Here is a 25,896-nt window from a genome sequence, read left to right on the forward strand (position 1 = left end):
AAAACTTGGAAAATAAAGTTTCAGTTCTATGTTAAAGATCAGACTGGATACAGTGAACTTCAGAGGCTACTCTAGAGTAACCAGTAATATTAGGAAGGACTTTTATCATGTTTTAGTTTCAAACCAGGAACACGGATCCTTTTTTCCTTCAAGGGAGGAGAGAAGCTGAGAGCTCACCTTTGCCTAACCCCTCCGGAGGCTACATCACCCAGGATTAGTGAAGCTAACCCAATACACAAGTATGAGTACATACACAATATTCAGAAAATTATGTATAGAGAAATAATGCCTCTTAATTCCCCTTAAATAAACAGAATTATTTGCTATATAAAATGTAACCTAAATTAAATAAAGCCACCCTGCCTTTCAACCTTTGGGAAGTAGCACTCTTTAATACCAAAGACCCATAACTGTCAAACTGTAATTGTCCATAATCAGAATATGGTCTCTAAAGAGTGTGTAGTTTATTTATGTTCTTCCAGACCACAATATCATCTTAGGCATAGTCAAATGGCCTTAGATAGGCAAACACTTGATTTGAGTGATCATTTTCTCCATAGCTTCAAATAAATATTTTTCTTATCTCTATAATAAAGGGTTGGCATGGAAAGACAGGGACCAGCATCTGTGAGTGACAGAGAAGGTTGTCAACACTTCTTGACATGTCATAGAAACATATGTAGGCACCCTTTACTAGAAGGACCTCTAAACTTAATTGGGGGTTTTCCAGCTGGGAAGATCCTGTGTGCTGAAATCCAGCCTTGGAGACTACAACTGCCTTGGGGAAGGGAGAGAGATTTCCACTTCTAGAGAACGCAGGGAGAGCATGTGGTGGGCTCTATTTTGCAGAGGAGCTGAGACTGCTTTATGTTCAAACGAGGAGCTGCCACTAAACTGCTACTAGAAAGCCAGAAGCTGCTGCTGGGGGGCTTTGATCAAGCAGGGAACCTCAGAGGTTGTTGATGGGCTTCACTGGAGCCAGGGCAGAGACTGTTGATGTGCTCAGAGCTGACTGAGGTGGACCTGCAGTGAAGGCAGCATGAGTAACCACCATCTTTATGTAGGAAAGTGCTTGCAAGAGAAGGGGGACAGCAAAGAGACTTTAAGGGGTTATCTGAGTTTGAGAAGAGGTGAAGTGGTCTTGTCATCTAACCAGAAGCCAGGGTTGCTGACATCTGATTAAAACAACTCCAATCTTCAGAGGGGTTGTGCAGCTTAGAATGATTCCAAATTAGAATTATTCTGCCCCATATTGCCTTGACTGGACTAATTTACTCACCAAAGGAGTGCTGTCTCCACCTTCAAGATCTTCAAGCATGATCTCGCAAGCGTTTAGAACTCTGAAATGCAGAGGAGTGTGCACTCAGGGTAAATGGTGACAGTCTAAATGCCAATTAGAGATGTTTCATTTATTACGGTAAACTGCATTTGTTAACTGATTTATAGAACTGCCCTCTGCTCATTTAAATTAGTAGTGACATTTGATCTCAGTCTGTTATACCCTGTTTTCTTAAATTGTTAAGTAAAGGTGTGTTAACTGTAATCTAAATGTATATTGAGTGTATATTGTTTATAATTGGTATTTTTGAGTTAGACTCATTGCACAGGTTAGCTCAAGTTTATTCCTGAAGGCACCCAAAGCACACCATTGAGTATGTACAAGGTCCAGGAGGTGAAGGCATTACCAATTTTAATTTCCCTTACAAGTAAAAGAACTGCAACAGAGGGGTGGATAGAGGATTCCCACCTGTCCAACATCACCACTGGGATACTCAGGATCTCCCTTACTGTCAACAACATCAGGCACTAGGGCACACAAGTGAGGGTTCCCTGTGCCCAAGTAACCCAGAGAGGAAGCGGGGTTGATCCCTGCTGCCAGTGTCCCTGTGTGAGTCAGCCTGTAGCAAGCACATCAATCTCTAGGTGGCCTAACCACTAGATGGGGACAGTGTACTACTCTGATCAAGCAGAGGCTTACATACTCCTCCTGTGCAGGGAAGTGCGTCCCCGAGCTTTGGAGACTTCCCAATTGAATTGCCTGAAGTCATTTACATTGAAAGCAAGAAAGGGGGTTACACATAAACACAGGGATGGAAAAAATAAAACTATTAGGTCATCTGTCAATTCAAACGTGTCCCTATTATACCCTTACTGGGGTTCTCTTCAGCCTAGTTTTAACTGAGCCAAGCTCTGAAGTTTCTACTCATGAGTAGTTTGGAGATCACTCCACAGGCTGATAGATCTCTGTCAGGAATTTCTTTCGGCTATGCAGCCTAAATTTCCTGTTTCTTAGTTTAACTCAATCATTCCTAGTTACACTCCCTTTTGTTATGCTAAATAATTGTTCTCCTTCATTACTTTTCTTACACTCTTCAAATACATATAGATTGTCATCATTTCCTTGAAATTGCCACTTAGCCATGCTACAGAGGTCACCGTTTAAATGCTGTGATACTGTAAATAACATTAATTATTTGCAAGCAGTACATGTCAGCATTTTGATGCTGACCACTGTATGTACTTTTAATTTTTCATTATTGCTTTCTCCTTCCAGCCATATAACTGTTTTGGTTGCTCATGTCTGGAGTCCCTCCAATGGATTTATCTTTCTAGTATCACCACTCCCAGAATGTAACACAAAATCCTAATAGTCATATTATTCCTATTACTAATGTGTAGAATGATCAGTATAGCAGCGAAATGCGATATTATGATGTAATTTCTAGTTTGCTGAGCAAATGTTCAGAGTTAGAGTTCTGGCATCCATTGTGAAGCTCAGAAAATTCAATCTGGAAGATTTTTCTGTGCTCACCAGAAGCAATAACATTTTGCAATCAGTTGTGCCTTGATGCAGTATGCAAGCTTGACACTTCTTCCTCTGATACAATCAACCTCTCATCTAAGGGCCCCAAATTCTGTCTGGCATTTACCCAGAGACACAGGAGGATTCTTTACACCATCCTCTTGCACAAGTGATATAAAGGCCAGAAATGTTTACAACAGCTAGGCTTGCTCTTGCACCACTGAAATCAATGGGAGCAGGAACTGGGCATATACACTTGGAATTACGTGGGACTACTTTGTCCCTTGTCTGCCAAGGGCAAAGAGAGCTCCAAAAGAGGTGTAATAGGTGGTACCATGATCCCCTTCCATATCACCCTGCAAAGTAGGAACAGAACACAAGTGCAAAAAGGATAGTAGCAGGCATGCTTCCCCTTCCCATATGCAAGCTTTTTGAGGCAGATTGCCTTCTGATGTTCCTGTGCGGTAATGCAGCTCCACATTGCCACTACCTTGATTTGTGTCTAAAAGGCCCATTCTGTTCCTCAGAAAATATTCTGCTCTCTCCATTGGGGAGAAGGGGAAAAGTCAGCTCTGCCAGCTTTGTTTACATGAATAGTAACATTGCTTACCCATATTTCCACCTACTTAGTTTTATTTCCTTTCTTTAGTATTTTGTATGTTTTGATTGTCTACATGATAATTTGTTATTATTATTACAGTACTCGTGAAAGAGCATAAGAATTGCACAGAATTAGTTCCCTACTTGCAAATTCAATGTCATGTGTGGACTGAGTCCGCAGCTCCATATCAGCAGCAGTCGAGCTGTGTGCAGGGGAGCCTGACTAAGCCAACAGCGGTGACAGGTTAGATCTGTTTATGGTCAGAACAATGGAGACAGTGGGGTGGAGCTGATCTTACAGTGAAGCCTAACCAGCCAACAGCTGCATGGAGCTGACTTCATACTGCCCCAGCCCACCAGACCAGAAGAAGCAGAGCTTAATATTATGAAACTGAACCTCCTGGAGTGGGACCAGGCAAACTGGTTCTCTCTGGACTAGAGCAGAGAGGCAGAGGAAAGCCACCCCTTTACACACTTGATTACATCCAAGCCTAATTGGACCTACAAGTGTATTTTAGGTTGGTGGGTTTGTGATGGGAATAAGAGTTTTAGACCTCGATTAGCTGGACAATTACTATTTGCCACCATGGAGTTGACCAAGTTCCTGATGCATTGATTTGGGCTGCTCAGTTTCTTGTATTTAAATATATAAGCAATGGGCTTAAACTGCAGCAAGGGAAATTTAGATTGGACATTAGGAAAAAGTTCCTAACTGTTAGCGTAGTTGAACACTAGAATAAATTGCCTAGGGAGGTTGTGAAATCTCCATCTCTGAAGATATTTAAGAGTAGGTTAGATAAATGTCTATCAGGATGGTCTAGACAGTATTTGGTCCTGCCATGAGGGCAGGGGACTGGACTCAATGACCTCTTGAGGTCCCTTCCAGTCCTAGAGTCTATGAATCATATGAATCTATGAATGTCCTTTGATTGTGTTTCCCTTTTTCCCAAATAAAAAGATACATAAGGTTTCATGTTCCCAAAGACTGTGGGTCAGATTTTCAAAGGCATTTAGGCACTTAATGGAATTTTCTTAAGCATCTAGGTGTCCAAGACCCACTGAATTTAAACAGCCTGAAAAGGTGACCAGGAGGTTTCTTTTATTTTCCCAGAGCCAGAGATAGTAGTGTGGCTTTGAATGAGGCTTGAGTCATACTTTTATTACAGTAAGAAGAGGCCAAGTCCCCTTGACAGACTAAACTTGGTCATTGTTGTTGTCATTGGCACCTGGCAGAAGGGTTACACATTTTATACTGATGGTGACTTTTAGGAAATGGATCTTTTTATGATGGTAAAAAGCCTTGGAGCAGATCAGCATTATACTACTTTCCTTGAGAACTCTGTACACATTTTTGTAATTTGGTTACATTGAAATGCAGAGGAAGGCTCAGATCCATTTCCTTTCAGAAACTCCCCTTTGGAAGGCGTGACTTTGAAGTTGTCATGGTACAATTCCCCACTCTGAACCTTAGCGTCCAAAAGATGGGGTACCAGCATGAATTTCTCTAAGCTCAATTACCAGCTTAGAACCTATCGTGCTGCCACCAACCAGGAATTCCAGTGCCTGGTACACTCTGGTCCCCACAAAACCTTGCCCGGGGACCCCCAAGACCCAGACCCTCTGGATCTTAACACAAGGAAAGTAAACCCTTTCCTTCACTGTTGCCTCTCCCAGCCTTCCCCTCCCTGGGTTACCCTGGAAGATCACAGAGAGGAAAATGCACCTTCCCCCCTCCTTCTCTCTTCCTCTCCCAGATTTTCCCTGAGACAGTAATTCTAACACAGAGAGAAATTTGCCTCTCTCTCCCTCTTCCCTCCTTTCTCCCCATCAGTTCCCTGGTGAATCCAGACCCAGTCCCCCCCCAGAATAAAAAAAAAATTAGGTTCTTAAACAAGAAAAGCTTTTAATTAAAGAAAGAAAAAACAGTAAAAATTATCTTTGTAAATTTTAAAAAAATGGAATAAGTACAGGGTCTTTCAGCTATAGACACTGGGAATACTCTCCCAGCCTAAGTATACAAGTACAAATTAAAATCTTTTCAGCAAAATACCAATTTGAACTCCTTTCAGCCAAATGCACATTTGAACTCCTTCCAACCAAATACACATTTGCAAATAAAGAAAACAAACACAAGCCTAACTCGCTTTATCTACCTCGTACTCACTATTCTGGATCTATAAGAACCTGTATCAGGGAGATTGGAGAGAAACCTGGTTGCACATCTGGTCCCTCTGAACCCCCAGAGTGAACAACAACCAAAACTAACAGCAGAGCACAAAAACTTCCCTCCCTCAAGATTTGAAAGTATCCTGTCCTCTGATTGGTCCTCTGGTCGGGTGACAGCCAGGCTTACTGAACTTGTTAACCCTTTACAGTCAAAGAGATATAAAGTACTTCTGTGCTATTAACTTTTCTTATCTGTTTATGACAGAAGTCTTTGAGACAGTCTGTGTGAAATGACTGAACAGTCATGAATTGATTTAGGGGCTGTCTTATCTGAGGGTGGTGGTAACAGCAGGAATAGCAAGCTGTTATGGCAGTTCAGTTGTGCAACTTCATTTGACTTGTGAGCTGTGAAATCACCTAAACAATATGCTGCTAACTAATGGTATGCACAAATTCATTGCCTGTAGAGCCACATCTCATTTTAGTGAAGAATTATATTCAAATTTACTCTTAGCTTTGCTAACATGCACGTTCCTATTGTGTTCCCTTTGTTTATCTTTTTCTAGTGTCATACACTGGAATTACAGTCTGGTTTTCTTCTAAAATTAAAAGCAACCAATACTTGACTCTAGCAAATACAGAATGTTAATAAGAATAGGTATGTGCTATGTGCCAGTTTCTAAATGTTGCCTAAAAACATTCACATAGAGGAAATACTACAGGCTGTCTCTAAAGCAGATTTAATATACTTGACTAGTTTCACTGTTTAGTTCTTTTGCAAATGCAGAAAAAAAAGTAACCTCTTCTACAGATTTCTATTGTCTAATAGTCCAAGTCCCCTTTTCCTCCACAATCAAGCTCGCGCATACATTCATAAAAGACAAGTAGATCCATAGACTTCACTTTCAGAATATAATACCTACATTTTTTCTCCATAATTCTATAATCATTCCAAATTCCTGCATCTGAAATAAACCTATTGGACAACTTTGTTTCATGAGATAATAAATAGAACATGCAGTCTGTTGTGAAAATATAATTTAGCATTCAAATAACAAGCATTTAACAAATGCATAGCTAATCCCAAAATTTGGAATTTCCCATCTTATTTTTCTTGGATTCATATTCATGTTCCTTAATGTATCAAATACAGTCTAGCAGAAAGCAGCTTATCTGTAATCCCTAGCTTTAGGGTTTGACACTCAGAAAGAGTGTTCTAAAAAGTGTTCTGTTCAAATTTGATAACCATTAAACACAACCTTTTTTACATTTCAATCCAGTCATGTCTGATTGCATTTCAGTACATACCCAATATGAGGTCAATGGAGTGGTGATAGCAAACAACTATACTACCAATACATGTATAAATTCAGTGCCAAGGTATTTTATTGTTCTGTTGCTTTTAATTACATAAATGATTTTGGCCACTAGTAGAAATCAATATGGTTTTAGAGTGGCAGAAACATAGTGGTAAACTTGTTACAGACACTAACAATAAGAAAAACCTTGAGTTACCTATAATGCTCATTAGAATTCATTAGAATACCTGTAAGTCTTATGTATGAGAAGAAAACCCACTGGAGATAGACAATGCCTTGGTTAACTCAAATTAAAAATACAGGTCTTGTTGCTATCTCTCCCCAAGAAAGAAACTGCAGCAGGATACATGTGAGGGGGCATGGAAGCTGGATAGTTTAGTCCAGCCTTAGCCAGGCCTCCAGTTTTGCCCCCATCAATAATTGCAATCAACATTTACAACTGCAGTTGGCCATCTGGATGTCTCCATGTCTCATTTGCAGGCCCAGTCAAGTGCTCAGGTAACCGAGGAGCGATAACTAAGCCAGGCAATAATCAGGGAATCTGTGTGGGAAAGAGGGTGGGGAATGTATGAAAAATGGTGCAATTTGTAGACCCAAAGCTGGAGATTAACAACTGAAAATGTGGCCCCAAATGCCTACCTAATCCATCCCATCTCTTCCTGGTAGCTGCTCAACTATATCGGGCAGCCTCAGATACATGTAGAGAGAGAGAAGCCACTTGTCACCTCACTCCAGTCAGCACTGGGGGTGAAGTAAAGATGAAAACATCACTATGGTTTCTAGACCCTGCACTTCAATGCTTATTATTGCCTGCATGAAGCAACAATCCTTTCCCCATCCTGACTTCCTTACAGATAATCCATCTCTCTGGGCAAGAAGCAACAGTGGCTGAGGAAAGTGTTGTGCATTGCCAGGTTCTCCCAGTGTCTGTGCTGGGGAAAATACTAGAGCAGGGATTGGCAACCTTTGGCATGTGGCCCATCAGGGAAATCCGCTGGTGGGCCGGGATGGTTTGTTTACCTGCACCGTCCGCAGGTTCAGCCAATCGCAGCTCCCACTGGCCACGGTTCACCGCTCCAGGCCAATGGGGGCTGTGGGAAGGGGTGGCCAGCACATCCCTCAGCCCGCACTGCTTCCCATCTCTCAGGAATGCCACACATTCTTCTCTTCTTGACTAACTTAAAAGCTTAATTTACATCTGCAAATTTTCCACCAGACTGTTCATTCTCTTCTCAAGACCACAAATAAATATATCAAAATGATATACAGACTAGTGCAGATCCTTGGGACACTCTTTCTCTCCTTGTGCATACAGTAGTTTATGGACTTTCATTGTGGCACTTGCTAGTTTTTAATGCTCTGAAGTGCCACCTGTTGAATATGCCTAAGCATATGGAATTATTACTGTTTGCCCAATTAGGCATACAATTGCCATTTTAAAGTGTGCATCTTTATGAAAATGTATTCCATGGTGTCACAAGTTAACCTTAATTTTATTTAAATGAAGGGGTGAAGGCTGTCGTTTGTGTATTTTAATTAATCTTCCAAATATTCAACTGCTAATATCTGCAACAGCTATCAGATTGAAGTTCAGCTATAAGAATTTAATTAACTTCACGATGAATCTCTCCTACTCTAGATGAAAAAGGGTTTTGGCAAGGCTGTTTATGATATCAGCAGGAAAACAGGAAATGACTTGGAAAACATGATTAGAACAGCAGCTTAAGGGTACTTTAGTCAGCTTTCATTGCTTAAGACTAAGTGGCTGCAGGATGAGAGAATGCATGATGAGAAAGCTAGGAAGCAAAGAAAATGGCTTAATTTGGTTTGAAATAGATTCAGTTTAGCACCTTGTGCCACCATCCTTTTTATAATGTGTAGAAGAGAGACATCCTATAGCTCTCTTTTAGATTCATTTTTATGTTCAAATCTTATTCAGTTTTACATTTGGCTTTCTCAAGCTGTGAGATACTATTTCTTTAGGCAGGCCACTGAACAAATGATTTTTTTTATTAATAATAATCATGTAACATTTGAAGTCTCCTACTCTGCAGCTGCCTATAGAACAGTCAGCCTAACTTTGATACCTTGAAAGATATTGGAACAAATTATTAAACAATCAGTCTATAAGCACCTAGTGGATAATAGGTTACAAGGAATAACCAGCATGGATTGGTTTAGAACAAATAATGTCAAACTAACCTAATTTCCTTTTTTGACATGATTATTAGACTCGTGGATGGGGGGAAGGCAGTAGATGTGATATATCTTCATTTTAGTAAGGCTTCTGACACAGTCCCAAATGACAGTCTCATAAGCAAACTAGGGAAATGTGGTCTAGATGGAATTATTATAAGGTGGGTGCACAACTGGTTGAAAGACCGTATTCAAAGGTTAGTTATCGATAGATTATTGCCAGTCTGAAGCATGGCTCTAGTAAGGTCCCACAGGGGTCAGTCCTGGGTCTGGTACCATTCAATATTTTCATTAATGACTTAGAGAATATGCTTAAAAAATATGTGAATGAGATCAAACTGGGAGGGCTTGCACTTTGGAGGACAGGATTAGAGTTCAAAAATTTCTTGAAAAATTAGAAATTGGTCAAAAATTAACAAGATGAAATTTAATAAATATAAGTCAAAGTACTACACTTAGACAGGAAAAATCAAATGTGCAACTACAACATGTGGAATAACTGGTTAGGTAGGTTTAGGTGGTAGTATTGCTGAATAGCATCTGGAGATTATAGTGTATCACAAATTAATTATGAGTTAGCACTGTGATGCAGTTGCAAAAGAGGCTAATATCATTCTGTGGGGTGTTAACAGCAGAGCTTAAATTCTTATTGAGTATTTCTTGGAGTCCCAGGACTTGGGACTTCAGCCCCATGGGATGCACCAGGGATCCCATAGGTTTGAAACTATTTACTGGAGCCCCACTATAAACAGCTCCAGCTGAATTTGAGTTCTGGTTAACAGGAGTGCCTTATGTGAGACAGGGGAAGTAACTGTCCCTCTACACTTGGCACTGGTAAGGCCTCAGCTGAAGTAATGTGTCCAATTCTAGCCACCAAACTTCAAGAAAAATATGGATAAATTGGAGAGAATCCAGGGAAAGCAACAAAATGCTAACAAGTTTAGAAAAACCTGACCTGTCAGGAAAAGTTTAAAAAACTGTACATGTTTAGTCTTGAGAAAAGAAGTCTAAGTTGGGACCTAATAATAGACTTCCAGTATGTTAAGGGCTGTTATAAAGAACACTTTGATCAATTGTTCTTCATGTCCATCGACAGTAGGACAAGTAGTCAGGGACTTAATCCGAGCAAGGAAGTTTTAGGTAAGATATTAGGAAAAACTTTCTAAGCATAGAAATAATTAAATACTGAAATAAGCTTCCAAGGCAGGTTGTAGAATCACCATCATTGGAATTTTTTAAAGAACAGGCTGGACAAAACCTGTCAGGGAGGATCTAGGCCAGGGATTCCCAAACTTAGTTTGCGGCTTGTTCAGGGTAAGCCCCTGGCGGGCTGTGAGACGCTTTGTTTATATGGAACATCCACAGGTATGACTGCTTGCAGCTCCCAGTCACCGTGGTTCACTGTTCCTGGCCAATGGGAGCTGCAGGAAGAGGCAGCCTGGCCCACACTGTGTACCGCAGGTCCCATTGGCCAAGAACAGTGAACCATGGCCACTGGGAGCTGTGAGAGGCTGTACCTGCAGACGCTCAGGTAAACAAAGCATCTCGCAGCCCACCAGGGGCTTACCCTAAACAAGGCATGAACCAAGTTTGAGAACCACTGATCTAGGTATACTTGGTCCTGCCTCAACCCAGAGGACTGGACGTGGTGAGTTCTCATGGACTTTTTCAGGCCTAAATTTCTATGATTCTATAATATTTACAGTTTTAATAGTTCAGATTGTATTGATATAGATAATATTAATTACCACCATACACAGCTTACTGAGGATAGAAAAAAAATATGAACTGATCATCTAAGAAAATTGGAGAAAGATAGGAGAACATAGACAAATCCAAATAATATGGTGCTGCTTCATCTCTGACAACTCTATATGCTGATGAAGCATATTTCTAAACCTTCATTGTTGAATACATTCTGCTCAAATGTATTTGTTTGTGCCCTTCTTCTCTAGTCTTATTTACAAACTGTAAGGGATTTCCTTTCTTCCATATGGAATTATTCTTCTACCCATTGTTTCTTTTATGCCATTTGGCACCATTTTCAATTTTTTCCTGACAAGAAATTACTCTAAATTATGCCCAGCAGCTATGGCTCAAAGGGACCAGGGATTGTTGAAGTACAGTGTACTTTGGCCACATTCCCATCCCCTTGGAAATATGGGAACGTACCTAAGGCGGCATGGGAGCTGTCTACACTAGCTCTATACTAGCCAGGAGGTGGGGCTGTAGTACAAAAACAGCACTTAAGACTGGGTCCTGTGGATTTACACCATAAGTGAATCAATCAGTGTCCTCTGTTTTCATGCTTGTTTGTATAGCACCTGTTACACCTTTAATATAATAGCTATAATAAATATTCCCCTCTGTCTCCCAGACTTTCTCTGTGATTTTGGACAATTCACTTAGCTTTAGATTACCCACTTGTAAAATGGGTCCGATGATACCTACCGTGAATATTGTGAGGCTTACTTAATTAAGGCTAGTGCTGCCCCTTCTTCCATACCAGCATCTGCCGAGTGGTAGTAGATGCCCTGCAGAATGGCTGCAGAGTGGACAAGCAGTGACATAGATTCTGTGTATCTTGTTTCATTCACCTGTAGTTAAACCGTAGGCAGACAATCCCTTCTTCCAGGAATCTTGGTCCAGAGGGCAACTCTGCCTCGGGAATTGAGTCTAATCTGAGATCATGGCAAAGAGCCAACTTTCCTGCTGTTCGCATATTTTTCATCTTCAGAGATCACTACCTCTACTCAGAACTTTGTATCAAAAAACCTAACCACACCACAGCACCTTCCCAACTCTGAACATTTCCTCTCATGCTAAGGAAAAGAACTTAGAAATCTGTAAGTAACAATGCCATCTGATGACACTTACACAATGCTAGTAAAGTGTGTGATAGCCTCGGATGAAAGTGAGTGGAGTTTATTCTGATTACACCAATTACTACTATTCATTCGGCTATGAGGGTTGTTAAGGAGATTCAGTTTTTGGAGTTTCAAAATACAATATCTTTTTCTGCCCTTCAATGTCTGTCTAACTACATTATTTTGTAGATGGCTTGACTTTTGTGTAGCAATTTGAAGAGCTTGGTCATCCCTTTGTACTGGAATACATTTGAAATGTAACCTAATTTCTCAGATATTTTATATCTCTTTCATCACCAGTATCTTTTCTAGCTCAAACTTATTTTCTTTTACAATGTAAGTGACTTTGGCTTACAACAAATAAAACCAGTTTAAAAAGAGAAAACAATGTAATTATCATCTAGTTTCCATCTAAATTACATTTCAATGGTATAATATGTCAATTTATTTTTATATAGCTTCCTTTACACAATTTTGCACAACACTTGAAGGAGGGAGTCAATCATCAACTAAAGAGAAAAGGAAGGTTTTAAAGTGAGATTTAAAGAGGGGAAATGAACCAGTGACTCAAAGGGAAGTGAGAGTTGCAGATGGGGCAAACACAAGTTCCCAGGTATGGAGGGTGATCATGAGAAAGTCACTGGTAGCCCCCCTTAACAGCTTACAAGCAGCCAGAAGAAAGAAGCAGAAGCCTCACGGACACAGTACCCTGAACTTTTGAACTATCTCCCCTTATCAGTTCTGAGGCAGTTGAAGCTGGTTCTTAGCTGGTTTTTGCTGAGCAGATTGCAGAAGTGCAAGGTTTGTTAACCACCAAACAAATGCTAGCACGACCGAAGCCTGTGTGTGAGTGTCTATAAAAGATTCTTGATTTTTGTATTGAGTAGAGTTTTTTGCGCCAAGGTACAAGGCTCTCCTTTTTCCTGCAAAATAAAGCATTTTTCCTTATCCCTGTCAGGCTGTTATTGGCTCTCAGCTAGGCAGACCCGATATTTCGGTAACAGTTTCTGGCGACCCAGATGGGACTCTCCTAGCTTGGACATCGGACTCCGGACGGCTGCGGTGAACTTGGAGTGGCGCTACCGGGGTGTTTAGCCCCTCTTCCTTGCTTCACTGCGGCCCCTGGGGTTCGTGCTCCGATAAGGTGAGCCCTAATAGGATAAGGAAACACTATCTGGTTCTGGTTTGCTATCTGGTTCTGGTTCTGTTCTGTTTAACTGGTTACTGTTGTTTTTCTGCTCTGTTCATTTGGGCATTAGGTGTGTGGGCGGAACTGAACCTCTCGTTCGTAATTCCTCAATGTGGAAGCCATTGCGTGCGATGAAGCTCTGAGGTTGAATTGAGATCCTTCTGTCCCATCCCCTGTAGCAGTCAGTGTATAGAAGTAGAAAAACCTGGATTAGACCGTAAATCCCTCTGCTCTCAGTGTAATTCTCTTTTTGAGTGTCAGAAGACAGATGGGTGGGTCTCTGGATAAACCCTCTAAACCCTTTGGATTATACGTTAAGTAAATGGCCTATACCTGGTGTTCAGAAAGGAATGTCAAGAGGAAATTGAATAGTTAAACGCCAATGGGTCATGTGTTTTTGTCCAGGTGGCAAGCCTCACGAGGGAGGACTCGGGTAGTCTTGTGAGTAGGAATGTTTAAGGGAAGAGACCAGGAAGGGTGGAGGCTAGTTGAGAAGCCCACCCTCCTAGCTAAACTGATAGTGGAACAAGTTGGTGCCCATGGAAGGGATGGTTCAGCAAGAAAAGCAGGATCGGGCCCAGACGGGCAGGCAACAGACAGAGAGATTAGAAAACAGGTTGGAAAATTTTGAGGGTATAGTGGAAGGACAGAGTAAGTAAATGTAAGCATGGGGATTTTAGATACCCAGGACAATACTTGAAATGGTGATTTGAGTTGATAAAAGTGGCTGTTGGGAGACAAGCAAGTGATTTAAGGAAGAGTGAGAAGTTAACTCTGTAGTTGCTGGAGGGAACAGCAGTTGAACTTTGTAAAAATGCCAAAGAGGAAAGTTCTTGATGTCTTTGACATGTTTCGAAATAAATTCAGGCAAAGAAATTATTAGATTGCAATCATTTGACTATGAACAATTTAGCTGAATTAGCTAAAGAATGTATACAGTGCTATGTAATTGAGATTTTATTAGGCTGTAAGGGGCACTATAAGTAGTGATGTTTTCTTTCAGTGTTTGAAAGCAGGAGTTAAAAGTAAAAAGCAATCAAAATTCTGGTAAAGTTAATTATGTCCCTTTTAAGGTAAGAATCTTTAAGCTGTGGATAGCTTTGGATCCAAAAGGAAGCCAGAAAGCATCTGTATTAATGCAAATTATCTAACTGATAAGGTAGAAGCCACTAAAACCTGGGCTGCCTATGAACCAAATACAAGAAAATATGGGGTAATTCCTCTGATTTGCCTGAAATCAACAAGGGTATTTGTATATTTTAAGCGATGATTGACTGCCAAGGAGGGTAGACCTCTGTTTTTTTGTCTTTCAGATAATCAGAAAAAACTGATGCCAGCTGAACAGCATTTAACGTACCATGCATTTACTGGCACAATAGGAATTATGTTTTGTGTTCTATGTTCTGTTTTGTGGTATTTGTCTCGTGGCCAAAATTGTTGTGTTTAATATTTTCATAGGATAGTCTAATTTAAAATCAAACAGAAAGGTTAAATACAGATACTTGTTTTGTTCAACCTGGAATACAAAGTGTTTGGATAAATCAGGACAATGTGATACACTAAAATCTAACACATTTGCTTAAGTAAGAAAAAGAAACTTCATTGGTCAGATTGTTAATTAAAAAAATTGTTATTAAAATTTGCATATCAACAGTCTTTGGAAGCAAGGACATGAAAAGTTAACCCACTCCCCATATTGTACATGGGATCCTTCTGGCTACCTCAGATTTCTAGCCAGAGGGTTGGGAATGGTGGGAAGCTATTGGACTCAAAGTGGGTGTGCTTGTCCTGGCTTGTTGCTCCAAAGCCCTGTAAAAAGTTATTTTAGTGGCATATATTAAATAATAAGACTAATAGGCTGTATAATGGCAATGTTTTATGTGTTCATTGTTGGGAAAAGGTGTATGAGTGAAGAGTGAAAGTTTCCTTTGTAGGTTAAAAGAAGCCAAGAAGGGAAGAAGAAACAAGAACAGAATGAATTAACTGGAAAAAATAGCTAGCATGCTTAGGCTAAAGATAAGACTGGCCCCATTCAAGGACACTTCTCACAGCTAAGACTTGGCTGACAACCAAAAAAGAGGAGGGCTTGAATGTGCCCAAACAGCTAAGAGATCTGCAAAACACTGCCAGGCACTAATGAAATGTGTTAGGTTTCTTTTCTCACAGGTAAAGAAGCGCTACCCAAAGACCCTAGCAGCCCTCCCACTCCTTGGAATCAGGAGACTGGATCTATGTAAAGGTCCACCAACGAAAGACTGCTTTGGCTCCATGCTGAAAAGACCCTTATTAAGTCCTGCTGACTACTAACACCGCTGTGAAATGCCAAAGACTGACTGCTTGGACCCATGATTCTCACTGCAAAAAGACCCCTCCACCTCGGGAGGATTCTCCTACTGATGATTAGCCTATTTCTCTTTCTGTGCCTTCTGGACAGCAGGGAAAAAGGATAAGGTGAAGTGCTAGTAACCTCTCCCTTGTCCACTAATAGACCTACTGTGCCTTTGAATTTTTCTAGAAGAATCAAAACCATTACAGGGTGATGTGCTGGTAACCTCTCCCTTGTAGGATGCTGAACCATGACTGTTTAGGAAAAGAAGAAGGAACACTCACTCCACTGAAATTGCCAAAGTCCAGGAATTCCTGACTAAAAAGGTCAATAAGAACTGACCCTGGTGAAGAAACAAAGGATTATACAGTGGCAGGAAAAATTGTGGGATCCTGCTTGGGAATGTGGTACTGATTGGATTTTGGGGTTTATTCTACAGGCTGTGCCCTGTGTTCTGGATAAATCCTTCAGCAGGTATTGCTCTTCCTAATTGGATTTCTGCCACTGGAAATTTTACTTGTTTTGAAACCATTCCAGTGATTAATAATGTAACCTGTATATTATTGCAATACACCTCCTCCTATGCGTTTAATGTTAATGCCTCTTGAAAGTACCTGAGAATAGTTAAAGAACAGATGTGATATAGTACTACACCAAGGAGAGATGGTATTGAATATCATTAAGACTTGGAAGGCATTACAGTGGGATCTAGTAGGTTTAGAAATTCAGGATTTCCTGAATGACCAGCTGATGGCCATTCAGAGTGATCTTGAGTACCAGACTTGGCCCACTGCCCTTACAGACACACCAGGAGTACCATCTGATCTGTGGTCATGGAGACATACTGGAGACTTTCTGGGTGGAAGTGTGGACATTCACAGTACTCCTTCCAAGCATTTGGACCGGTTAGGGGGCTGTGGTCTCCCACATACCAAATCCTGACGGGTCCATGGGGAGGATGCATGTGGGACTGGATTATTCACCGAGACATTTGGGAAATTAGACCACCTGGTATACCTAACTGATTTATAGTCAGTGCCTTTAGTTGTCAGACAAACAGGATTCCACTCTTTTGTCCATGCACTCATTCCTGATTTGGGGGTGGCTAAGCTCAAGAGAGCAGTTATAAATATTTCTGCAGAGCTTGAAAAAACAGCTAATGCATCAACAGATGCTTTCCAAAAGTTGCAACGAGAGATTGATGAAGTAGCAGAAGTGACTTTGCAAAATAGACGTGTGCTAGATGCCATGAATGCTGAAATAGGGGAGGCTTGTGCTCGCATCAGGGAAAAATGCTGTTTTTATGTTAATCACTCTGATTTAATTGAAAAGGATTTACAAGCTATTAAGAATGCTGCTGTTGTTTTCCATGCTGTGTCTCTTGATCACACCTTTAGTTTTGAGGACCTCTTCCCAGACCTTGGGTCATGGTTTCCTGGCCTTTTCCGTACAATTGTCAAATGGATTATTTTCTCTCTTTTCTTCCTATGTATTATTTGGGTAATAATGCAATGTGCAAAATGTCTCTGTAATGCTGTGACTAGGGACTCTGCTGCCCATACAAAAGACCAGTATCTATCCCTCCAGCTTGATCACAAATTACGTAACAGGCCTAACAATCTGACAACCCAGATTGTCAGGCCCGAAGGGGGGACTGTGAAAGTCACTGGTAGCCCCCCTTAACAGCTTAAAAGCAGCCAGTAGGGCGAAGCAGAAGCCTCACGGACACAGTACCCTGAACTTTTGAACTATCTCCCCTTATCAGTTTTGAGGCAGTTGAAGCTGGTTCTTAGTTGGTTTTTGCTGAGCAGATTGCAGAAGTGCAGGGTTTGTTAACCACCAATCAAATGCTAGCACGACCGAAGCCTGTGTGTGAGTGTCTATAAAAGATTCTTGATTTTTGTATTGAGTAGAGTTTTTTGTATCAAGATACAAGGCTCTCCTTTTTTCTGCAGAATAAAGCATTTTTCCTTATCCTTGTCAGGCTGTTATTGGCTCTTAGCTAGGCAGACCCAGCATTTTGGTAACAGTTTTATTTCGGTAACGATCAGGATGGGAAGATAAAGGAAAGAGAACAGGGGGATAAATTGTTATGATGCAACAGAGCAAGTGGGATGGAGTGAGTCTATTTCCTTTGTGGCCTGCATCAGCCTGGTGTTTAATACCTCCCAAGATGAAAATAATATGAAGCTTCTTTCCTGGTCTCATTTCCCTCCAGTTTGCAGGGACTAGATGTTGCTTCTTTTATATTGTATTTTTAATGCATTGTTATTGTGGGAAGGCTAGGGAAGGGTTTTTTTGCATTTTGTGCTGATGGCGCTGAAGTTCACAATCATCCTGATCCCATCCAGGAATGAGTTCCAAGTTCATGGGTTAGTCTCTGACACAGCTCCATCTTATGCATTCTGTGAGTCTCTGTCTTGAGACTGACAGTTCAACTATTTTGTTGGAACATTGCTGTCATGGAAAGGCGATGATCATTTTGGGTGAGGAGGCCCCTTAATGGTATTTTGGGCCAGTTCTATGGAGGACTTTGAAGATGAGGACTGAAACCTTGAATTTACCCAGACATTGCAAGGAGAGCCATTGGAGATACCAGAGCTCTGGGATCATGGGCTCTCAATGGCCTGTATTGCTGGCTAGAGGTTGTGCAGGGTATCTGCATTTAGGTTGGTGATTTCCTGCTTAGGGACAGGGAATCATAGAATCAGAGAATTGTAGACTGAAAGGGATCTATATAGATCATCTAGTCCAGTCCCATGTACTGAGGCAAGACTAAATATTATCTAGACCAGGGTTTCCCAAACTTGGTTAGTGGCTTATTCAGGGTAAGCCCCTGGTGGGCCATGAGACGCTTTGTTTATTGAGAATCCATCACTTCCCGTAGCTCCCATTGGCTGGGAAACGGCGAACTGCAACCACTGGGAGCTGTGAGTGGCTGCACCTGAGGTACACTCAGGTAAACAAAGTGTCTCGCGGCCCACCAGGGGCTTACCCTGAATAAGCCACGAACCAAGTTTGGAACCCCCTGATCTAGATCATCCCTGACAGATGTTTGTCTAACCTGTTCTTATAAACCTCCAGCAATGGAGATTCCATAACCTCCCTAGGTAATTTATTCTAGTGTTTAACTACCCTGACAGATGGGAAGATTTTCCTAATGTCTAAACTAAATCTCCCTTACTGTGATTTAAGTCGATTACATGTTGTCCTGTCCTCAATAATTAAGGAAAATAATACATCACCCTGCTCTTTATAACAATATTTTATATACCTGAAGACTGTTATGTCCCCCCTCAGCCATTTCTTCTCCACTCAACAAATCCCAGTTTTTTAATCTTTCTTATTTTCTAGATCTTTAATCATTTTTGTTGCTCTCCTGATGACTTCTCCAATTTTGTCCATATCTTTCTCGAAGTGTGGTGTGGTTAGACACAGTACTCAGGCTGAGGTATTATCAGTGCTAAATAAAGTGGAAGAATTACTTCTCGTGCCTTATACAGTTTTGTTGGAGCCATGATGGTCCCAAGATATTAAAGAGACAAGGTAGGTGCAGCAATATCTTTTGTTGGACCAACTTCACTCTCACTCTCTCACTAACAGCAGTTGGTCAAATAAAAGATATCATCTCACCAACATTGTTTCTCATTTCTTGCTTACAACACACCTGCTAATACATCCCAGAATGATAGTCGCTTTATTTGAAATGGTGAGAGCTGGCTCTCAGCATAAGCAGATTAAGCATTTGCTTAGGGCCCCAAGCAGCTCAAGGGGGCCCCCTATTAATTATTAATATGTGTTGTGGGGGGGGACAAAAATATTCCTGCTTAGGGCCCCCAGAGGGCTAGCACCAGCAACAGTGATGGTATTGCATTGTTGACTCAAATTTAGCATGTGATCCACTATAACCCCAAGATCCTTTTCTTCAGAATCCATTCATAGGCAGTCATTTTCCATTTTGTATTTGTGAAGTGGATTATTCTTTCCTAAGCGTGATACTTTCCATTTGTTCTTGTTAAATTTCATTCTATTTATTTTAGATGATTTCTCCAATTTGCCATGATTATTTTGAATTCTAATCCTGTCCTCCAAAGCACTTGCAATCCCTCCCAATTTACCATTGTCTGAAAAATCAGAAGTGTATGTAGTGAGGCAGAGCGATTTCCCTTCGAGCTTCCACCTTCTGGTGGGTGGAGTCAGGCAAGCCCCCTCCCCACATGCCAGAAGCGGAGAGATGGAACAGAAAGTACAAGAGACAAGGCCTCTAGCTTAGTTAGGGAATATCTAAGGAAGGAGTCAGATGCCTATGTCTTGCTACTGGCCCCTGAATCAGCTACTGAGATGTGCCAACCCCAAGGGAGGGGAGCTGCTGAGACTGTCACCAGACATGTGCCCTGAGGAGAGTTTAACAACCCTGACAGTTAAGAACTTTTTCCTAATGTCCAACCTAAATCTCCATTGCTGCAGTTTAAGACCATTGCTTCTTCTATCCTTACAGGCTAAGGTGAGCAAGTTTTCTCCCTCCTCCTTATGACACCCTTTTAGATACCTGACAACTGCTATCATGTGCCCTCTCATGAGAGAGAGTGGCCTCTCTCCAAGCCTGATGCGGGAGATGGCCATTGAGCCCCTATACTGTACCCTTTATGCCATTATCCAAATAATGTATAAACATATTGAATAGAACTGGACCCAGGACAGACCCCTGAGGGACCACACTCAATATGCCCTTCCAGCTTTACTATGAACCATTGATAGCAACTGTCTAAGTACAGTTTTCCAGTCACTTGTGCAAACCCACTTTATATTAGGTTTGTTCAGGCTATATTACTTTAGATTGTTTATGAGAGCGTCATGTAAGGAAGTATGAAAACCTTAATAAAGTCTAGATATGTCACATCTACGGCTTTCTTCTTTCCACAAGGCTTGTTACTGCTGTCAAGAATGATACAATTTGTTCTTAACAAATGCAAGTTGACTTTTACATATCACATTATTTTCTAGGTGCTTAGAAATTGATTGATTATTTGCAGTATTCTCTTTCTGGGTACCCAAGTTAAGCTGACCGGTCTATAATTCCCTGAGTTGTCCTTTCCGCCCTTTTTGTAGATAGGTACTATATTTGCCTTTTTCCAATTCTCTAGAATCTCTCCCATCCTCCACGAGTTCTCAGAAATCGTTAATGGCGCAGATCTCTTCAGTCAATTCCTTAAGTATTCTAGGATATATTTCATCAGGCCCTGCAAACATGAAGACATTTAACTTGTCTAAGTCATTCTTAACTAAGGCCTGCTTTAGCCTCAGATCCTACCCCTTATGTTCGTCTCCTTATGTTCACTAGGCTAGTCATCTGATCCCTGCTAACTTTTTTGTGTGAAAACAAATAAAAAACACTTCAGCCATTGCTGATTTTTTTGTTATTGTCTTTCCCTCATTAATGAATAATAATCCTACCCTGTTCTTGGTCTTAGTCTTGCCTTTGCAAAATATTTTCTTGTTACCCTTTTTGTCCCTAGCTAGTTTAATCTAGTAGAATCACAGAGTCAAGGCAGAACATTACAGATTTTTTGAGACTACTCTCTTCCAACAGATGGGAGTTCAGTTGTGTTGCCCAACAGATGAAAAATGGCATTTTTTGCAGATTATTTTGGTATCCAGAAGCAATGACACATCCAGGTGGATGTTGAGGCTGCAGAGTCTTTTAATAATTCAAGGATAAATGCTTTCAATGGACAGTGATGTTACCAAGTGGGCAAATTCATCAGTTTTCCTCTCTCCCTATCAGCGTCACGTTAGTCTATCAAGGCTGCAGCTTCAGAAATGGAGGTTTGACTATTAGGAAAGTTACAGGAGATGGAAGTGAGATGATCTTGCTTCTGGAGAAAGAAATATTTCGGCTGCAGCATGTTGACCATCCCTGAAAGCAGGAATCACAGGAAGAATGTAAAAGAGGGAATAATAATGGCACTTTTCATCAGTAAAACTTAAAGCACTTCACAATCTTTAATGTATTTATCACCACCACACCCCATAAGGTAGAGAAGTGCCTTTATCCCTATTTTACAGACAAGGAAATGGAGACATAGGGTACATCTACACTATGGGATTATTCCGATTTTACATAAACCGGTTTTGTAAAACAGATTGTATAAAGTCGAGTGCATGCAGCCACACTAAGCACATTAATTCTATGGTGTGCGTCCATGGTCCGAGGCTAGCGTCAATTTCTGGAGCGTTGCACTGTGGGTAGCTATCCCGTAGCTATCCCATAGTTCCCGCAGTCTCCTCTGCCACTTGGAATTCAGGGTTGACAGCCCAGTGCCTGATGGGGCAAAAACAGTGTCCTGGGTGGTTCTGGGTACAGCCTCACCCCTCCCTCTGTGAAAGCAGCAGACAACCATTTTTTCCCTTTTTTCCTGGGTGAACTCTGCAAACGCCATAGCACAGCAAGCATGGGCCCTGCTCAGATCAATACCGCAATTGTGGACATTGTAAACACCTTGAACATTCTCGTGCAGTCTATGCTGAACCGGGACCTGCAAAGCCAGGCGAGGAGGAGGCGGCGGCTACGGCAGCGCGGCAACGAGAGTGATGAGGACATGGATACAGAATTATCTCAAACCGCGGGCCCCTGTGCTTTGGAGATCCTGCTGGTAACAGGTTCTAGCCATTGAAAGCCAATTTTGGACCCGGGAAACAAGCACAGACTGGTGGGACCGCATAGTTTTGCAGGTGTGGGACGATTTGCAGTGGCTGCGAAACTGTTGCATGCGTAAGGGCACTTTCATGGAACTTTGTGACTTGCCTTCCCCTGCCCTGAAATGCCATAATACCAAAATGATAGCAGCCCTCACAGTGGAGAAGCGAGTGGCAATAGCCCTCTGGAAGCTTGCAATGCCAGACAGCTACCGGTCAGTCGGGAATCAATTTGGAGTGGGAAAATCTACTGTGGGGGCTGTTGTGATGCAAGTAGCCAAAGCAATCATTAAGCTGCTGCTACAAAAGGTTGTGACTCTGCAAAACGTGCAGGTCATAGTGGATGGCTTTGCTGCAATGGGATTCCCTAACTGTGGTGAGGTGATAGATGGAACCCATATCCCTATCTTGGCACCGGAGCACCAGGGCACCCAGTACATAAACCGCAAGGGGTACTTTTCAATGGTGCTGCAAGCACTGGTGGATCATAAGGGACGTTTCACCAACATCCACGTGGGATGGCCAGGAAAGGTCCATGAGGCTCGCGTCTTCAGAAGCACTGCTCTGTTTAAACTGCTGCCGCAAGGGAATTACTTCCCAGACCAGAAAATAACAGTTGGGGATGTTGAAATGCCTGCAGTTATCCTGGGTGACCCAGCCTACACCTTGATGCCATGGCTCATGAAGCCATACACAGGCAGCCTGGACAGTGGTCAGGAGCTGTTCAACTAGAGGCTGAGCAAGTGCAGGATGGTGGTAGAATGTGCATTTGGCCTTTTAAAGGCACGCTGGTGCACATTACTCACTCGCTCAGACCTCAGCCAAACCAATGTCCCCTTTGTTATTGCTGCTTGCTGTGTGCTCCACAATCTCTATGAGAGTAAGGGGGAGACCTTTCTGGTGGGGTTGGAGGCTGAGGCAAATCACCTGGCCGCTGATTACGCGCAGCCAGACACCAGGGCGATTAGAAGAGCAAACCATGAAGCGGTGCGCATCAGAGAAGCTTTGAAAACCAGTTTCATCATGGGCCAGGGTATGGTGTGACTGCTGTGTTTGTTTCCCCTTCATGAACTCCCCCCTGCCTTTATTGACTCCTTCCCTGTAAGCAACCCACTCTCCCCATTCGATTACAACTTGCTTAAGGAATAAAGTCACTATTGTTTAAAAATCATGTATTCTTTATTAAAAGTCATTCCCTGTAAGCAACCCACCCTCCCCCTTCGATTACAGCTTGCTTAAGGAAATAAAGTCACTATCATTTAAAAATCATGTATTCATTATTAAAAAATAATTATAAAAAGAGGCAGAGAACTGACAAAGTATCCCGGGTGTGGTTTGGGAAGAGGATAGGAGGGAAGGAAAAGGCCTTTAAACACATTTCAATGTAATGACAGCCTTTTGGTTGGGCTGTCCATGGAGGTGGAGTGGGCAGGTGCACAAAGCCTTCCCCCACGCGTTCTTACACGTCTGGGTGAGGAAGATATAGAACATGGTGAGTGGTGAGGGTGGTTACACAGGGGCTGAAGTGGCACTCTGTGACCCCGCTGCTCTTCCTGAAGATCCACCAGATGTTGGAGGATATCAGTTTGATCACGCAGCACCGGCGTTGCATCCTGCCACCGTTGATCTTCCTGCCTACACCTCTGATCTTCCTGCCTACACCTCTGATTTCGAGCGTCCCTCCTGTCCTCATGTTCACTGGCATCTTTCCTGTAATTTGATACCACATCCTTCCACTCATTCAGATGAGCTCTTTCATTGCAGGGTACTTCCATGATTTCCAAGAACATTTCATCTCTCGTCTTCTTTTTCCTCCACCTTATCTGAGCCTTCAGGATGGAGTAGGGAGGCTTGAAAAATGTGCAGCTGCATGAGGGAGGGAAAAAAGGGAGAGAAGTATTTTAAAAGATACATTTTACAGAACAATGGTTATACTCTTTCACACTGAACAACACTATTCACCTTACATAGCACATGTGATTTCACTACAAGGTCGCATTTTGCATCTTAATATTGAGTGCCTGCTGCTCTGGTGTTACAGATCTCACAGATGCAGGTCTGGGCATCAGAATTCAGCTTGCATCAGGCCATGGTAAGCCATTGTCTTTTGGCTTCTCCAGCCTTCATATACACAATGCCCTCTGATGCTTCTTTCCTGTTAACATGCAGCAGCAGAAGCCAACCCCCCCATCCAATCCTCTAGGATGACTGCTTTACCCCTCCCCCCACCGCATGGTTGGTATCATGGAAGATCACTGTTAATCACCCCCTTTTCCCTCCCCACTGCGTGGCCGGTAACTGGGAAGATTCCTGCTAGCCAAACGCAAAAAAGCTCAGCGCTATCCTTCCTCCCCTCCCCCCGCTTGGCTACGTGCAAGGAAGGATTTCTTTTAAGCAACAGCCCAGGATGAAAATGGACAGCTCTGTTCCCTTAATTAAATTCCTGAATTTCAACCAGGTTACCATGAACGATATCACTCTGCTGAGGATAACAGAGCGAGATAAAGAACCAATGTTTCTGGAATGCCAGCAATCACCGGGACCATACGCAGCTAGCATTTGTCATGCAATGATACCCAATTACTTGCTACATGCATGGCGTGGTAAAGTGTCCTACCATGGTGGACGGAATAAGGCTGCCTTGCCCAAAAACCTTCTGCAAAGGCTTTTGGAGTACCTCCAGGAGCGCTTCATGGAGATGTCCCTGGAGGATTTCCACTCCATCCCCAGACATGTTAACAAACTTTTCCAGTAACTTTACTGGCCCCGAATGCATCCCAAGCCCTCATGGCAAATCAATCATTAAAAACGCTTGCTTTTAAACCATGTTTTATATTTACAAAGGTACACTCACCAGAGGTCGCTTCCATGGCTTCACTGTCTGGGCTGGTGGCTTAGGAGGGCTGGGAGGATAATTCTATTGGGGTCACAAAAAGCTCCTGGCTGTTCGGGCTAACGGACTGCTGTGTGCTCTCTGCAAGTTCGTCCTCCTCTTCCTCATCCTCATCCTGCTCATCTTCCCCCTCCGCAGAATCCTCAGTCATGGTTGAGATTACAACCCCCACCTTGGAATCCACGGATAGGGGTGGGGTAGTGGTGGCACAGCCCCCTAAAATTGCATGCAGCTCAGTGTAGAAGCGGCATGTTTTCGGACCTGACCCAGACTTTCCGTTTGCTGCTTTGGTTTTCTGGTAGGCTTGTCTGAGCTCCTTAACTTTCACTCTGCACTGCACTGAGTCCCTGGTGTGGCCTTTTTCCGTCATAGCCTTGGAAATTTTTTCAAATATTTTTTCATTTAATCTTTTGGAACAGAGTTCTGTTAGCACTGAATCCTCTCCCCATACACCGATCAGATCCAGTACCTCCCGTGCAGTCCATGCTGGAGCTCTTTTTCTATTCTCAGGAGACTGCATTGCTACCTGTGTTGCAATGAGCTCTGTGTGGTCACCTGTGCTGATCTGAGCTCCACACTGGGCAAACAGGAAATGAAATTCAAAAGTTAGCTGGCCTTTTCCTGTGTACCTGGCCAGTGCATCCGAGTTCAGATTGCTGTCCAGAGCGGTCACAGTGGTGCACTGTGGGATACCGCCCGGAGGCCAATATCGTCGATTTGCGGCCACACTAATCCTAACCCGATATGGTAATATCGATTTTAGCACTACTCCTCTCGTCGGGGAGGAGTACAGAAACCGATTTAAACAGCCCTTTATATCGATATAAAGGGCCTCGTAGTG

At 42.3% G+C, this 25,896-nt stretch overlaps 1 long non-coding RNA gene across 1 annotated transcript; it reads left to right on the forward strand.

Moving 5' to 3' along the window:
- The first annotated feature begins 10,582 nt into the window (after positions 1 to 10,582).
- LOC115645232 lies at positions 10,583 to 18,513 on the forward strand. The gene is made up of 2 exons (XR_003998687.1): positions 10,583 to 10,615; positions 18,426 to 18,513. It is a non-coding gene; the product is annotated as an uncharacterized LOC115645232 (long non-coding RNA).
- The last annotated feature ends 7,383 nt before the right edge of the window (positions 18,514 to 25,896 follow it).

This window comes from Gopherus evgoodei, chromosome 2 (assembly GCF_007399415.2).
Source record: "Gopherus evgoodei ecotype Sinaloan lineage chromosome 2, rGopEvg1_v1.p, whole genome shotgun sequence".
NCBI lineage: Eukaryota > Metazoa > Chordata > Testudines > Testudinidae > Gopherus > Gopherus evgoodei.